Source organism: Peromyscus eremicus, chromosome 11, assembly GCF_949786415.1.
Source record: "Peromyscus eremicus chromosome 11, PerEre_H2_v1, whole genome shotgun sequence".
Classification (NCBI taxonomy): Eukaryota; Metazoa; Chordata; class Mammalia; order Rodentia; family Cricetidae; genus Peromyscus; species Peromyscus eremicus.
Window position 1 is genome coordinate 42,179,211 of NC_081427.1, and position 17,764 is coordinate 42,196,974.

The 17,764-nt window shown below is 39.9% G+C and overlaps 1 long non-coding RNA gene across 1 annotated transcript; it reads left to right on the top strand.

Annotated features, from left to right (window-relative positions):
* The first annotated feature begins 3,700 nt into the window (after positions 1-3,700).
* LOC131921632 (uncharacterized) lies at positions 3,701-4,359 on the top strand. The gene is made up of 2 exons (XR_009382042.1): positions 3,701-3,873; positions 4,091-4,359. It is a non-coding gene; the product is annotated as an uncharacterized LOC131921632 (long non-coding RNA).
* The last annotated feature ends 13,405 nt before the right edge of the window (positions 4,360-17,764 follow it).

Consider the following 17,764-nt stretch of genomic DNA (forward strand, 5'->3'; position numbering starts at 1 on the left):
AGATTCATAAAGTGGGCAAACTTGTCCAACTAACAAAGAAAAAAGAAAGTCAAATCATTATGCCAGGAATGAAACAGTAAATATTGCTGCAAACCCTGCAGGTACCAGAAGAATCATAAAAAAAAGGTTGACCTGCCTTATATGCATGAATTTAAAACATAGATGGAAGAGATTGACTGTAAAATGCAAACTACTACAAATTGCCTAATACAAAGTTGACAGTTAAAATTAATTATTAAGAAATTTGAATTTGTAATTTAAAACTTTCTTGGAGAATTTCCAGACCCAGAAGATTATGCCGGGGGACTCATACAAATATGTAAGAAGAATTAATGTCAATTCTATATGGTCTTTTCGAGAAAATATTAGAGACTGAACTTGTTTTGTGAAACTAACATTATCCTGATACTGAAACCAAATTGGAGAGGGAGAACACTGCAAAACAATACTCCCAATGAATTCAGAAACCCTCTCCCTCAAAAAAATCCTTAACAAACTACATTTGATTTGTCAATATGTAAAAATTACTGCATACCTTTAACAATGGGGTTTATTCCAGCAGTTTTAAGCTGTTTCAATTTCCCCCAATCAACCATTGCTCATTATATTAACAGGTTAAAAACCAAGAAAGTATTATAGCTGATACGCAGCGAGAAAGTCCTATGTAACTACTGTGACAAAGACTGAACGATGCTGGCCAAGAAAGAGTATACAGAACAGTGGAAAAGAATAGACACTTTCAGACATAGACTCATATAGATTACATAAGGAATAGTGGATGCATCTATACACACATATAATCAGTAATGTTGTTTTAATAGATAGGAAAACAATACTGGTAGTTGAGACAGTTTCATCAAAAAGGAAAAGAAGGAGAAAAGAAAAGAAAATCTCTGAGACCAGTTCTAGCAAAATCTGGATGTATAGTTAATTATCTTCAGCCTTCAGAGTCCTCGGAAGGGACAAAAGGCCCAAACAGAAGCTCTTCCACACTGTCTACAACCATAACTCAGACAGTGTGCTATTCGTTTCATTCTTAAAGCTACAGACTACTAGTGTTTTGTATCTACGTTTAAAGATGTTAGGTTTGGAGTTGTTCAAATATTTATTACAGTTGAAAAATATTTATGCAATAACATCATTCATCCAAATTACATTATGAGTTAAACGGGCTTTTTATACAGCCTGGGAAGCCAGCCATTGTGTATGAGATTGTTTCTTTGATAATATGTGTTCCCAGATCCTAGTACCCAATACAATAAATCCCAGTTACAATAAAAGTCTGTGAACACAATGACTATTGTCAGCTTAGCTATTCAATGAACAATGGAAAATATTAATAATTCAGCCTGTTCTTCAACTCTTCTCTCTCCTTTCCCAAATCACAACTTTCCTTTGTTGTATGTGCCTTCTACAGGGGTGTTTGCTGTTTTCCCATTTGAGTGTGTTTGTTCTAGAGCCTAGTAAAAGCACAGGGTTAGAAAACAAATCGGTGGCACAAATTATGGTTGAAAAACTTCAGTTAAACGCATGCCAATTAAAGTGCCATTAGGAGAGTCTGCTATGACTGTGCCAGTCTGCACATTACCCAGAGGAACTGTGTGTGCAGTTTGTAGAAAGCAATTCACTACACACTTTTTGGAGTGCCTAACCTGCCAAGGCATTTTCCAAAGTCTGTGTGTGGGTGGATGCTTTCAAAGGGCTTAAAGGTAAGGCTGCCCTAATTTCTGAGTGTCTCTCAATGACGGAGTTCATCAGACTCTAAAAGTTTGCTGGAGGCAGGTATATCATCTGGACTACACAGTTTCCATCCCAGCACAGGTTCAGGAGCAGACAGTAAAAATGTATTTTCTAGTGTGGGATCAGAACCATGAGCTGCTGGCTGTAAGGGAATTAATTAACCGTGGGATGGGTTACTTATGAACTCTTTTTTTTTTCTTTCCTCTCAGGGTGTGCTCAAAACAAACTATGAGGTGCAATTCAATCTACATAGAAAGAAATATACATATGAAATTGAATCAGGAAAGCAAGGCAATGCCAATGCTCCAGATGGAAATTGGAAATAATACAAAGGGCATCAGGGAATCCCAGTGGTCAAGAGAAATCGAACAGCTGGTTTTCAGTGAGCTCAGGCACAATTCTCACATCACAGGAAACATGTTTCTCAGGATTTAAATTTCAAGCGATTGCAGAATTTGCTAGAAACTGCTCCTCAGACCATTCTCTAATGCTTGCAAAATTGCACACCCTTCCCAGGATTCACAATAAATAAGGGCCCAGGCCAGGAAACAGTTGTAAAATTTCTTTGGTCACTTTTCTTTTTTTCTTCCATCTGTGGAGATGGAATGAGTCAGCTTTTGATTTCTACTGAAGAATCTGAACGATAGCTCAAGTAACAGCCAGCTAGGGAAGGACATGGCAACGTTCACAGTATGTCTGAGACGCTCTGGGGACCCCTGTACCCCTGTGAGACTTCCCAGAGGACTCCGGTCTGTAGGATGAACATGCCACCTTTAGTGATGAAATTCTGTAGATGATCTAGGAATGGCTTCCTGTAAAGGACTGGGGGTTGGAGACACCCTCACTGTCTCACGTTTAGTTTGTGATGATGCACATTCTCCTAAAAATAAAGTAGTTTTGTTTTGTTTGGTTGGTTTCTGTTATTTTTATGTCTGTTTTTGAAATAGGGTATCCCCATGTAGCCCAGGATGGCCTCAAATTTGCCATTCTTAGGCTTTAGCTGACCAAATTCTGGTATTACCATTCTATTGAGATGTAGCTTTGAAGGACAGAGGTCGCTGATCCCTGTTTAGCAACCTGTCCTAGGTATGGACATGTCATTTGCCATTCTTTAATTGTCCTTAATGTACTGACCAGTTGAATATTCAAGGTGACTGAGTAAGAACAAAATGCAACGAACTGGGTTAGAAGACAGGCTCATGATTTTCCAAGGATTACTGCTTTTGAGTGTCTATATGCTACTCAGGAAGGTGCATGGTGTGGTGTGGTGGCTAATTTGGCTCAGGTTGTTCCCACCTTCACAAGCACTCTTAAGGTTCCTTTTATGTATCCACTGGCACCATGTGATGACTTTGTCTACTCCTAGGAAGAAAGGACTTTATAAAGAAATAAACCAAGCCTGTAGGGACCCATTCCAATTCTCATGGCAGGTTGGTAGAAGTAGAGCTTCTCTAACTACCCTGTTATCATTTAAAAACAAAACGAGAACCAAATTAGAACAAGTGGAATATGAAAGATGATCAGCATGATCACCAGCTAGGACTCTCCTCACCCACCTCTTGACTAGTCTGTGGAGTCTGTGTTAAATTTGTTGTTTCCCAACAGCCACATTTACTGCTACCTCATCCTTCCTATTCAGTAATGTGGCAAATCAGCCTGTCACTTTGCTTAATGCTTTCCCCTCTCCTCTCTCTGAGTACTGGGAAGGAGTTTCTATTATTGATTATAAAGGATAAAAGGGAGATTAACTTGGAATTGGACTTCTAAGTTTAGTCAAGCAACTACTACAAGAGAATAGTGACACACGATTTCCTGACCCTAGAACAAATTACAACACCTACTCTTGTATAGACAACCATGCCCTGTGGGATCCTGGGTATTGACAGACACTTGAAGGTGGTAAAAGCAGAGGCATGATAGTGCTCTACGATTCTGACAGATTCAGCAGTACACAGCAAGTGTCTGAACTGAGTAGAAGATGTAATGATTAAAATTAATGGTTAAAGAGTTGATTAAAGAAGATGAAAGACATGGTCCTTTCTGCAGGCAGAGGAACACCAGATCAACTGGACTTGCTCCTGAGCCTAAGCTGAAGAACTGGGAGTTCTGAGGAAACACTTGTCCACTAAATTTGTAAGTAACATGCAAAGATAGGAACCAGAAAAACACAGGCCGTGTTCAGAAATCCTTGAGAAAACAGGCCAGCTAGGAGTTTGGTGTAGTAATCAACATGAGAGATTATACAAGTTTCAATTAGGGCAATTACATGAGGATTAAGTTAATTAGATACACTCAAATGATGCTATTGAATTAGAATTGACAGAAACTCATGGTTTATTTATTTATATAGGTGATGAATATTCATATGAACAGAAGAAAAGGCTATCTCCAGGAAGATTTACAAGGTCCTACTTGGGATGCCAGAGAGAAGCAATGACCTTCCACACCCTTGAAAGCCAACATATTCTCCCTGGATTTTGAATTGGCCTTCTTAGAGATGGCGCTACTTTGCTTTCACAAGAAAATGAGCTTTATTCTGGGGGTCACATCAGTTCAGGTTCTTGTCACATAGAATTTAAGAAGTCCGAAGAGTCAGATTTACTTCTGATCCAAATTGAACCTGTCCCATTATCATGATTTATTTTTATTTGACTAATTTTGTGATTTGGAGGATCAGTTTGAACACAGGACCTTTATCATGCTAGGCATCTGTTATGAGCCGTGGTATTAGCCCTGGCTCTTGTAAACAAACATCAATAGGTAGGCATTTATTTTTACATGCTAGATTCTGAAGTGCTTGGAGACCTGGGGACAAATGATCTTCCTCACCAGTACTGGAGCCTCCTCTGGCTGCCTTGTTCCAGTCTCCCCAAACCAGTCATTTGTTTTCTGGGCTGTTACACGTATTTGCCAGTAGAGTATCTCGTCTTGATTTTCCATCCTGCTTCTGGGAGATCATTATGGCCCATTGTTGACTCTTCCTTCTGTGGAGCATCTCTGTATTACTGCAGCACTTTGGACACTCTCCCAATGCCGTGCTACATGTCGCTCTGTTTCTCTGCCAGTGACTTGCTGATGGCATTTTCTCAAGTATGTCACTCCCAGAGTGGAATCTCCTAGGGATTTTCAGCAAATACTAGTAGTACCCAGGCTCTGTCATGAGGGGTACTGATAGGTACAGTCTAAGCAATGGAATTTTTAAAAAAAAAACCTGGCAATTATAATGTAGAACTACGTGTTTTAGAAATGAAGAATCCAGGTGGTGTATCTGAAACTCCAACATTTGGGAAGCTGAAGCATGAGGACCAGGAGTTTGAGGCTCACCTTAGTATACAGCAAGACCCTGTCTCCAAACTATAAACCACAGAATTCAATTAGTGTCATTTGGCAGTATTTACAGAAAGAATAAATGTAGTATCTGTGATTTTTAAAGGCAAAAAGAAATAAATTTTCATACAGCATTCATAAATAATAACTTAATTTTTTGGCTTATGAGATATTACACTTGAGATTTCAATACCAACTAACGATGCCACATTACACAAAAGTAATAGAGAAGGAGTTTGCTTAGTTGCTAAGTTGGAAAAGACATTGAGGACAGTTTGAATGGCAAAAAACTTAATCGTAAAGAGAATTTTATATCTGTTATCTTGTTTGATTACTTCTGAAAATATACAGAGAGAACTACCTCCATTTGTAGAAGGGTTATAGATGGCAGAGCTGTCCTTCAAGTCAGTCAGGCAGTAGACACTCATGTCTAATCCACCTCATTTTGTCACATCTGTCTAGGAGTGGGAAAACAGGATTATAACAGGGTAGAGTTAATAGTCTTCCAAGGGCCCAGAAGCTTGATCAGATTCAGAGCAAATGACTTATTCCAAATGTGCTCACTAAATATACACTTTTATAGGTGTATAAAAATGGGCATGCAATTAAGATCATGCCTGTATCTCTGACATGAAAGTAGAAGTAAAACGTCTAGGAGACAAACAAGACAAATGGAATGGGGAGCAGAAAGAGATGCCAGGATAAGGAGGCATGGGGCGATATGCTCCCAGTACAGTAAATACTTACGTGAAAATGTGCCTCGAAAACCTGGTACCATTGGCAATGAACAGATGTCAATTTTAAAGTATTATTTATGTATGAAATGAAAATGCCTGTGCATTTTAGGAAAACTATTAAATCAGAGCATTTGCACTGACAGTTTCCTCCTTGAAAGGGAGGTATAGCAGGCTGTCAGTTTGTCGTTTACTTTTAGTGAACTAGATTTTTTTAGTGGGCCTGTCCATTAAGTGGAGCAAAGTGTGATATTTGGGAAATAGCCACCTTGAAATCATGACTGCCCATGCTGAACACCAAGATACTCTCTAAACAGTATGAGGGCACACATTCTTGGGCTTTGGTTTTTCCTTCTTGAACCTCCATGTAGAGCTCCTTCCTGCCTTCCTCATTCCACATCTTCTGCTCAGTGATGGTTTAGCTCATGGCTGCTTTTGCCACTGTGACGTCTTTTGTTTTTGTTTTTCTTAGGCAGGCTGGTGTTGAACTCATGGCTTTGCTCAAGGTGACACTGAACATCTGATTCTCCTAGGATTCCAAACACATATCACCACACCCAGTTTCATGTCATGTTGAGGACTGAACTCAGGCCTTCCTGCGTTGTAGGCAAATGCTCTACCCACTGAGCCACATCTCCCTCCAGTCGACTCTGAAGTCTTGAGTTGCTTGGTACTGTTCTTCCTACTTTGTCTAATGGGATACCCTCTTCTTTGATTTGCTGTTTCTCAAATGATGTCGCAATATCAATATCACAGCGGGTTTTTTTTTTTTTTTAAGTTTTTGTTTAAAAAAAAATGTAGACTCATGATGTCCTTCCCATAAGTACTAAGTAGGGATCTCTGGTGTAAGGCCCATGAACCTTGATTTTTAAAAACTGATATGGATGCAAACTCCAAAGTGACAACTCTGGAAGACTTCCCTCATCTATCACATATGGCCTTAACATTGAAGAGGTTATCTTATACCTAAATGTATAAAGAGGGGACAGATAGAGACTAACACACTCATTCAAGTTAAAACTATAAGGTATTAAAACCTAATAATTCAAGCAATGGACAAAATTAATGCACATCTTCTAAGTGACTTTTACAAAATTTATTGCAATAAAATAAAATATCATGACACTTACCTAGTTTAGAAAATAAAAGAACTTAGAAAAGAGAAATAAGAACAAGTGGTCTTCTGACACGCCTACCACACTAGAAATAGTAGATTCAAACAGTTTCGGGTTCTGCTAGTAGTTTACCATCTGGTTTGTGTCATAGCGTGGTTGATTTGATTATCTCTGATATTTAATACAGCTGCACAAGATCGATAAGCAATCATCTGTGAGACCCTGAAAGACAGGAGAGGGCCAGCTTTAGTCAAGGCAAGGGACCTTGAAAGGAATCAAGCTGGAGGAGAGGGACAGTCTCTTTTGCAGTTTGTCTAAGGCTAACCCAGGGGCCCAAAACAAATGAAAACACCATAAATGTGGTTTTATGAAAGACACAGGCAGTAATTAATGTATCCCTAAAGTCCTATGTTGAAGGATGGGAGTCAGAATGGAATAAGGCCATTCCTAAGTAAAGACAGGAATTGTGCTTTTATTAACCACCCTAACCCCTAGATTTACCTGAGGTATGTCTATACACACAGGCTAATGGACATGCTGCCCTTTACTATTCCCCTTGGGCCATGGTGGGTGGGGGTGGGGGACTTGGGTGTTATAGCTCGGGCTTGCACCCGCCCAAAGGAAATGCTTTCAGCCAGAAAAGGGTAGTGAAAGGTGTTAATAAGAAACCACTTTTCTGTGTCCCTGTAGAGAACCCTAGGATTGGATTCAAAGCCCAGTAAGATAAACAAGGTAGTGTTGATTTTTATGTCTCTTTCCCTCTGCCTCACACCTAGGTCATAAAAACTGGGAACTCCTGTGTCTGCCTCAGACACCAGCTGTTTCTTTTCTTTTACTTTGCAGCTCTCTCACTGAGCATGTCAGAGTACTTCCATCAAAGCTAGTTAACGTGTAGGATGTTCCTACCAACTGTGATGTATTTTAAAGTACATTAACGTAGGACAAAGCATCCGATGCTATTGAAAAGTAAGGGAAGTCGACATTTTTGCTTTTATTTCTCCTAAATGAACTGTTTACAACAAATTTGAAACAAAGTCCCAAACTGAATCCCAGGCCTTGAATTATATTTCAGATCATCATGGGGACTGTTGATTGTATGTCATAGGACACACTGAAGTGTGCTAAATTCTAATGAAAACTAACTTACAAGGTTTTTTTCTTAAGGGTATTAAAATGAAGACAAAGTGAGTGGCTGGTTTTTCTCTATCACATCAGTCTCTTTATTTGCACCACTGCTTAAATTATTTACAGTGTCTGAGTAGGTTTTCTTTAAAAAAAAAAATAGTTGGCTGTGGTACCCTAGACAAATTTAGGCATTGCACAGGGAGAGTTTATAAGATGATGAAATAATTAGGTCAATATCTCCACAACCCCAGAGTAATCAGTAGTGTCTCTAGGAGTCATGAGATCCTCTTTTCTTCCTTTCTTTTCTTTTGGTTTTTCGAGACAGGATTTCTCTGTGTAGCTTTGCACCTTTCCTGGAACTCACTTGGTAGCCCAGGCTGGCCTTGAACTCACAGAGATCCACCTGGCTCTGCCTCCCGAGTGCTGGGATTAAAGGCGTGCGCCACCACTGCCCGAGACCCCCTTTACAGCCGAATGAGTTTGTGAAGTTGAATGCTATTCAATGCTTCTTCACTCTTTATATGTGACCGAGAAGAAGCCAGGTAGAAATGAAGGCAGAAGAAGAAAGGCTGAATTTGGAGAGCTTTTACGCGGACAGTGGTACATACCGTCTGAATTTTGAAAGAAATTCCTCCTATTTTAGGCTACTTCATAACTGAGCCATGTCAAGTCTGTGATTAAGGGACGTGATAGGAATATTTTAGGACTCAGTGCACCATACCTACAGCCAGGTGCCTCGATACACATCGGAGTTAATTGCACTTTGTGAAATAAAATTGCTCTCTTCAGAATGCTGAGTGACGTGGCCCCACCACCTCTCTCAAACGTTTCTCCAATTTCCCAACCTACTTTGGCATAGGAATAAGACCAATCAGACACTCTCAGACTTAAGAATGTCTCTAACTAATGTCTGTTACTAAATTCCAAATGGAAGCACAGTTATTATGCATTATGTAAAGAGGGAAAATCTTTAAATTAGTTTTGGGAATGCATATCCAAGATTTATTGGCTTAATTAGAAATGAGTGATGAGTTTGCCACCTGAGGACCTATGCCAAATGCCTGCTCATCCCATAGGTAGTGCTCCCTCCCCTGGGACTCTAACCTACCCACTGGAGAACCTGCACTGAGTGCCTGGTCACCTCACAGGTACTTCCCTTATCTGTATTCTGGAACTTAAGAATCCACCATTTGACTCACTCCTGGGTACATACCCAAAGGATTGCATGTCCTACTCCAGAGATACCTGCTCAAACATGCTCATTGCTGCTGTATTCTCAATAACTGAGAAGTGGGACCTACCTACATGTCCATCAATTGATAAATGGACAATGGAAAATATGGTACATACGCATAATGGAATTTTATTCGGTTCTAAGAAAAAAGGAAATTATGAAATTTATAGATAGATGAATAAATAAAAATTATCCAAAGTAAGCAGAGGAGAGGGGAGATAGTTTAACACAGGTGATATGAAAATAGAGTGGTACTTTTAAGGGTGGAAAGCTTTAGCTAGAATTTGGGGTGAGTATGGGGAAAACCACATAGAAACATTTTTACTACTTTGTAAACCAATAAAATATATGTAAGTTTAAGAAGAGAGAGACTTAGGAAAGAGATATTCTGCAATCTGCACAATGCTGTTCCCAAAATCTAAGGGTTTCAAGGAAAGAGAAAAGAAAAAAAAAGCAGGTATGAGATGCCTCCTTACAGTTGTTGGTCAGGGAGGCTCAGTGATCCCAAAACAATGGAGGTATTTGCCTCTCTGCTTGCTTGATAGCTAGAAATAATTGGTAAGAGCCTACTGCTAAAGACCCCGTGAGTATTGATTGCAAAGTATAGACAGAGGTTCAGCCAAAAGCATCCTCCGTGCTGGCTAGCTTTCGTAATTCCAGAAGGTTCAATACAGGATGCTGGGGAGTGAGAGGCATCGGCAGTTTTACTCAGCTGTGAACCTTGCAAACTTTAACACCAGCCTGCCAGGTAATACGGAGGAATAGTGGCATGACAGTTATGGGGGTAACCAATCATTCTCTAATTAGATCTGAGGCTCATTTCACAGGAAGGAATACATACTAACTACTCTAAAATGGTCAAAAACCCATGGTCAGTGGTTTTGGGTTACACAGAAGAACTTAATACTGTTTTTCTTAGCTAAATTATCATGGCACCAAGCTGCTTTCTAAATAATTACTTCTATATCCATAGACAAATGCTACTTCGCATCTTAATTGGAGAGGCCTTTCTACAGTGAATGGCAGTGAAGGAAGAGACACGTGGTTGCTTAAAGTGCTGAGAATAAATGATACATGAGTGCTCAGGCCTAAACATGGCACCTTCCCACCCCTATCAGGCCCCAGGGGCATCATGGGAAAGGAGGTAGAAAAAAATGTAGAAAAGACAGAAAATAGGGGAAAGACTTGGAACACTGTCTTTTGGGGGCAGCATAGACAATGCAGTTGTGACGTAACAGCTGCTCTGACTGCCTGCAGTGGGCCCTATCAGAAATCATTTCTGTAGAGAGGAGGGTCCTCTAGGACGTTACCTCCACCTGCTCAACTGTTGTCTACTAATAGACTCTAGGGGAGAGGTAGTCATTGCCCTTAGTTGTGTACCACTGAAGAGCTCACTGGGGTTCAAGGAATAGTTCCAAATCCATGGTCATCCAGACAACCTTGCTCAAACTCAAGGAGTCTCAATGAACAAAAAGACAATAGCAAAAAACAAACAAACAAACAAAAAAACTGGTGAGTGTGGAGAAGGGACTTGCAGGGAGGAGGGGATGGCAGGGTAGGAGGGACGTCAGAGGGGGTGCTATAATAATCATCATATGTGCATGAAATTGTCGCCAACAAACTCAAAGTTCATTTTGAGAGAATAATGAGCAAAAATGTCATATTTTTCATTTTTATCCTTTAGTACTTTCTTAGCATAGGAGCTTTTCAGTGTATTCTTGCCCATTATTCATTTGCCAGTGAAATCCAATCACAAATCAATTTAGTCCAATAGTCAGATAGTATTGATTTAATAAATTGAAATGTAGTTTTAAAATCTTTAACATATTAACCTTACTTGTTATTTCTGCAGGTGTGTGTGTGTGTGTGTGTGTGTGTGTGTGTGTGTGTGTTACAGTCCAAGGAGAAACATGGGATAATAACTATAAGGAAAAGATTATAGTTTTCTATGACTATAAAAAGGCATTACAAGCATGGCAGGCTACATACGGTCCTGGGTAACTTTATTTCTTCTTAATTCGACATGTTACTAGTCTTTGCATATGAAGACTAGCATTTAAATAATTGTATAGACACTACAAACTTGGTCCTTGTATGTGAAGACATAAATATTTGCAGAAATATTAAAAGCATTGCTTAGAGTTGGGTCTGGGGTAGCACCTATAATCCTAACACCTGGGAGGTGGAGACTGGAGGATCAAAAGTTTAAGGCCTGCTATGGTTCCATAGTAAGGTCAGTGTCAGCCTGAGTGACATGAGACTTTGTCTCAAAACAAACAAAAAGGCGTTCTCAGTTATATCATATCCTCAGCCATTTCCTATTTTTGTAAGGCACGAAGTTCAACGGTATCCATAACTAAGACATACTACCATCTCCACCTTAACCAGAAACTGGCTAAAGATTTATACACTTAGAACACTGCATGCTAATTTAGGGGTCTGACCCCAAATAAACTTAAAAGGAATGCAGAATGGCTGTCACAAAGGAGGGAAATGCCATCAGGGATGCAGAGGGGAGTAATACTGTGGTCATGTTTTATGCTCTGGTCTGAATGTGGCATTAGAGCACTTCAACAACATTTTATGTTGAAATATTTACTGAACAATTGTTTAAGTACTTCTCAGCCTGCAAAGTTCACATGCACCCCGCCAAAGAGATGAGCTCCAGATAGAGGTGAACACATTTTAAGTGTAACTTGCTTATTAGGTCTGCAGTCTTTCATTGGTCTTCTTCAGCTCACAAAGAGCCCTTCCCCAAAGCTTGTGCATTGCCATCAATCACAGGGCCCTGGAGAAAAACAACAAAATAGTTTGCTCTGTTTCTGTGTTTATACATTCTACTGCTTTTGTAGAAATAGAGTCACAGGAAATTTGCACCAGGATTTGCATGAGTTGTATGTTCATTGCAGTGGGCGCCTAAGAATAAAGAGAAAGCCTGCTGGTTTTGAGTGGAAAGACCTCTTCCACCCCTTACTTGTTTCTGTACAGTATCTACCGTGAAGGAAAGTTCCTGGAAAGAAGCCACGCCTTCCCCTGACCCTTCAGCAAGACTGATTGACTGGCTGGAACCTCCAAGATTGTGGCCTGGGTTGGAATGCTGCAGGTCTAGCGCCTAATTAAAACTTATCTTGAGCTATTTCCAACCCCCTTACTAGCCATTCCTTTCCCTCTTCTGTGGGTTCTACCTTCTTTGTGACTATGAGGTGAAACCTTTTGGAATGTAGAACTGAGCAGATCACTAGCCTCCACCAACCCAAAAGCTGAGTGTCATCAGACAGCATCTGAGGTTGCTGCTATAACTCCCAACACGTATTTCCACTAATGTACTTGAAGGGTCTCAGTTTACAGCGTTCTCTGTTCTGTTTCTACCTCATGGGAACATGAAAGTTTTCCTAACCTAAATCTCTGTTCCTAGACCATAGTCAGTCAAAGTTGGCTCCAGAATAAGCTACCTCATGTCCCCTCTGAGGTGACAGTTGTGGGATTTGTGTTGACACTACCCATATCTACATGACAATATAATACATTCTTGTCAACAAATTATCAAATTCTATCTAAAAAAGACATATTTATGTGTATGTATGTGATATATATATATATATATATATATATATATATATATATATATATATATATATCACTTCGGGTGGATGCTTAGAATGGAAATCTGGTCTTCCAAAAACCAGAGGGCATGCCTAACCACAGAGTGATCTCTCCAGTCTCAGTTATCAAAGTTTTTTTTTTTTTTTTTTAATGTTCCTCATACTACCTTCTCAGACTTCCACAAACAACTGCCGAGCAATACACAGGTTTTATTCACCTGCTCTGTATGTATATAAAATAGACTCTTCATATGGAATAAGAAGTGCTCAGTACCCCATTTTGCCTGCCTCTGGTGAGGCTGGGTAGGGTTAATCCTTTGGGGTATGAAGGAAGTAAGAGGGAAACTTAATGAATTGAGATAGTGCTTTACTTTTCAGCCCCCTTGTTGTAGAAGAACATTTATACAGCATTTATCTCATTCCAGATATGAACTTGCTTTTTCTATGGGCATCCTGAAACCAAGATGATTATCGGTTTCAAAGTTGGTCCTATCCTCTCAGGAGAAACCTCCACTTCTGAAGTCACAGCCCCCAAGAACAATGACCAAGGTCACCCTCACACAGCTTTGTGCTTTGTTTCATAAGAGATAGCCCTTCAATGCTGAGAAACCTGGCTTCCAGGAACTGCAGGCCTCAGCCTGCCACTGTCTTTCACGTAGTCCCTTGGAGAACAATTGTGTGAAGCCCGGTGACCTCAGAAGCCCATTGCCTTGCGGGCTATTTATGAAAACAGTGTTCTCAAAGAACTGTTCAGGATGAGGAAGCCCTATCGGAGCCTGATTTAGCTTCCACTCTGCCTGTGAGAGCATCCTATGAGAAAACAAGGGTAAATATAGCAAATCCAAGTTCAAAGGTAGAAGGCCAGTTGCATGCTGTGCTTCTGTGGGTGAAAACGAGATCTCCAGAGATAGTTTAGCTCAACAAGTACAATTCTAGGGAGTTTTGCTGAGCTTGATTTATCAAGATTTTTCTCATATCAGTTTGTTCTTTTTTTTTGATGGCAAAAATGTGGAACACAAATTTGCACTATATATTAGAAAGTATTTTATAATAAATGTAAGAAGGGCTGCTGCTGTTGTTTTTTTAAAATATCATGCACCACTGTTATATCCAGAGCAGTGATGGATTGTGGAATGTGACACCAGTTCTCTCCCAACAGTTCAGCCACTTTAGAGCAGTGTTTCTCAACCTTCTTAATGCTGCGACCCTTTAATATAGATCCTCATGTTGTGGTGACCCCCAACCATGAAATCATTCTGTTGCTACTTCATAACTGCAATTTTACTACTGCTATGATATAAGTATCATAGTAATATAAATATCTGATATGCAGGATATCTGATATGTGACCCCCAAAGGGGTCACGACCCACAGGTTGAAAATGACTACTTTAGATGAATGCAGATTATTATCTGCAAGAATTTCACCCGCCCTGCAGGCTTCAGTGTGATTTGCCTGATGTGACATACGCACATTAGTAATAACAACAGGGGACCCTACTTAGAAGTGTCAGTCACCTAGCATAAGGGAGTTCTTTCACAAAGTGTCACTTACTTAGGTTGAGGCAGATGCTAATTTAGCAGATATGTCAGGAAACATCCACATTATCTGCCACCACTGACCTTTCAGGGGGAAGAAGATGGTATTGAGTGACAGTTCATGGTAAACAGTAAGGTGAAGATATAAAGGAAACAGGGGTGTTAAATGTGGCGACCTTACTGAGAAGAAGCAAAGAAGTGCAAGGAGGTTACCACACTGGGGAAGTTTTCTATCAATAAACCATAAAACTCCAAAACTACTTCTTGGTATAAGAGCTCAAATATATTTTTTCAATTTTCTTATAAACACACACACACACACACACACACACACACACACACGCACGCATTTGAAATATGAGTCTTGTACTCACTGCTCAAAAGGCCTTTGCCAAGAAAGTTCCTGCAATCTCGGTGTCATTCCTGCAGTATAACCAGGAATGAAATTTTTTCTATATTAAAATAAAATGATTTTATTCTCCCTTCATAGCCTCTGAAGAGGACCTAGGCTCAGTTTTTGTTGCTTCTTCTACTGAGAAATATGTCTGGTGTACTCAGTGCAGGATGGAAATACAGTTGCATGCCCCTTACAAACCATTTGCTGGCGATGACTTGCCTCCAAAATCACAGGCCCGTTATGAAAACAAATGAGCTCATGCCTTGCCCTTCTCCTCGGCAGGATTTTCTAACAGACATGGAGTACCCACCCGGGACAATGAACCCACTTGTGAAACAATAAAATTTACAGTAACACAATGACTCGGTTAATCGCAAGGCTTTGTAAGTATTTTGAAGGAAGTGATATCACTTCCAGGTTGAATGGGAGCCTCGGTATGTCACTGAGCTTATCAATATGCTTCCTAACCCCATAGAACCTACCCTAAGAGAAAGTAAAGCTCCAAGCAGAGCTAGGATGAGTTTAAAGTCAGGGAAAAATAAGTCAATTTTTTTTTATTATTCTATATATTTGTCCTGATGTTTTATAAAATGATTCATGGAAAGCACTCACTGATAACTTCATGTGCTTGTGACTTTAAAGAATTGGGAAAACGTGAAATTTTAAAAAGTCTGGAAGAGAACTCAGAACTGTGAAACTGAAAATAATAAAGAGCGCTTTCACAAAAATTATTTTTGCACCTCGGGGAATGCACTTCAAGTCATCTCAGGATTCTGAGTGATGAGTTGATGGACGTGTCTGAACCCCACCAAGGAACATCAGTTCAAGTAGAAATTGCATTGGGGGAGGAAGGAAAGAATAAAAGGCATAGAAATAGATGTTCAAAGAACTGTGTGCTTCTGTGGGACAAGAAAGGGCAAATTCTCTAACGAGAGCTCAGGCTGGCTGTGGAAGCCAGGGCAGACAAAGACGCAGATAAAGGTTAACAGATGCCCATGCCTGGACAGTCTATGTCTGCAGCCTGAAACACAAAAGGTCATTTTCTAGACTTTGATTGATAGGAACCCCATTTGATGGTACATCAGCCTCTCTAAGTAATTAGGATTTTGATTCCACAGCTCGGCTCGTTCCTGCAAGGAATAAATTGTCAGCGTCACCTGTCTAGCTCTGTCAAGGGTTTGATTCTGGGGCCTCCTAATCCAGCAGTTTAATTATAAGCTAGGTCTTCACAAGCAAATGTCAATATTGCCTGCATCTGGTGTGTGCTTTCTGAGGACATTTTAGAAACTGTAGTACAGCAGAATCAGCTGCAAGACCAAGCGAGTCGAAAGGGATTTGTAAAATAAAGTATATTTCAAGTAAACGAGTAGAGTTGTAAACTTAGTACAGTTCAGTTAGCCAAGGGCATGCCACACACAAGCATGAGGACCTGCGTTCAGCTACTGAGCACGTGTTGGGTACACATGGCAAGTGTCCAATCCTCGCACTGGGGAATGGAAATAGCTGGATCCTATAGCTCACTGGCTAGCCAATGTAGCCAATAAATGAACCCCAGACTAAATGAGAGACCCTATCTCAAAAAAATAAGGTAGAGAACAATGGAGGAAAACACACAGTGTGGCTTCTGGCCCCAACATGCATGAATGTACGTACCTATGAGTGCCCATTATAGTGTCTACATGCTGATAACCATGTACATTCATCAGACATACAAAGAAAGAAAAAAGAGAAAGAAAGGAAAGAAAGGATCATACATAACTCCTTTGCCATCGTATATGTTCTTTTATCTTTTCATCTGCCCAAACATCTTAAAATGAGGGGCAATGCTAATTTTATAATTTTTATCTTGGGCTACATTCATGCTATTCATATAGATTAACAGTGAGTAGTAATGTATTTCATTGAATGAATTCTTATTGCTTCTAGTATAATGGCAGGGCTCTAATAAATAAATAAAACAAATAAATCAGATAAAACATAAATTGCTTCTCTAAGACAAGAAGTTATTTTTAATTTTGGAAGCTTCCACGTATTGATATTGACAATTTGCCTGTCACACTGTGGTGAGCAATGAACTTTGACCTAGGAAGAGCTTAGTTCAGAATTCTTTATAGTATCTAGATAAGCTCCTGAGAGATTATGGCCACTTAAGAGACTAGTTATTCAACTAGAAGACAAGAAAGGAAAATTTATTTGGTTCATTCTGCTAGATAGCTGTGCTCACTAGTTTTGTCTGCCTGACATAGTCAAAGGGAAGAGGACAGATCAGTTCAGAAATTGCCTCCATCAGATTGGCCTGTGGAAGTGTCCGGGAAGGCAATATCTTGGCTAAGATTGATGTGGGAGGGTCCAATCAACGGTGTGTGCTCCTACTCCTGGACAGGTGGTCTTGGATTGCATTAACAAAGTATGCTGAGCAAGCAAGTAAGCAGTGTACCTCTGTGGTCTATGCTTGGTGCTTGCTTCCAGATTCCTGTTCGAGTTTCTGCCCTGACTTCCCTCAACGATAGACTGTGACATTGAAGTGTAAGCTGAACTAAGCCTTTCCTTCCCCCAATTGCTTGAGTTACGGTGTCTATCACAGCAATAGAAAACCAACTAGAACCGAGGGCATGATGTAAATTACAAAATTTGTCTCAATCATGTTTGGATGAACTCTAACAGTCATTACGCTGTGCTTCCCAGCATGCTATGCTGCCTATAACTTGAATTTGGTTCTTATCATTTTTCTATTGTTTATATTTATAAGACATGTTTCTATTTCAGTCTGGAACAAACACTAGAATGTAGCTGGTATAGAAACTGTTCAGTGTGGGTTTTCAAAGAACGAACAGTGTACATTTGAAAGCCCCTTTCATTATATTGAAAACTTTAATTTAAAAAAGAAACTCACATTTTGCCAACCAAAGAAACAGTCGATTGTGTGCAAACAATAATCATGAGCAAACAATA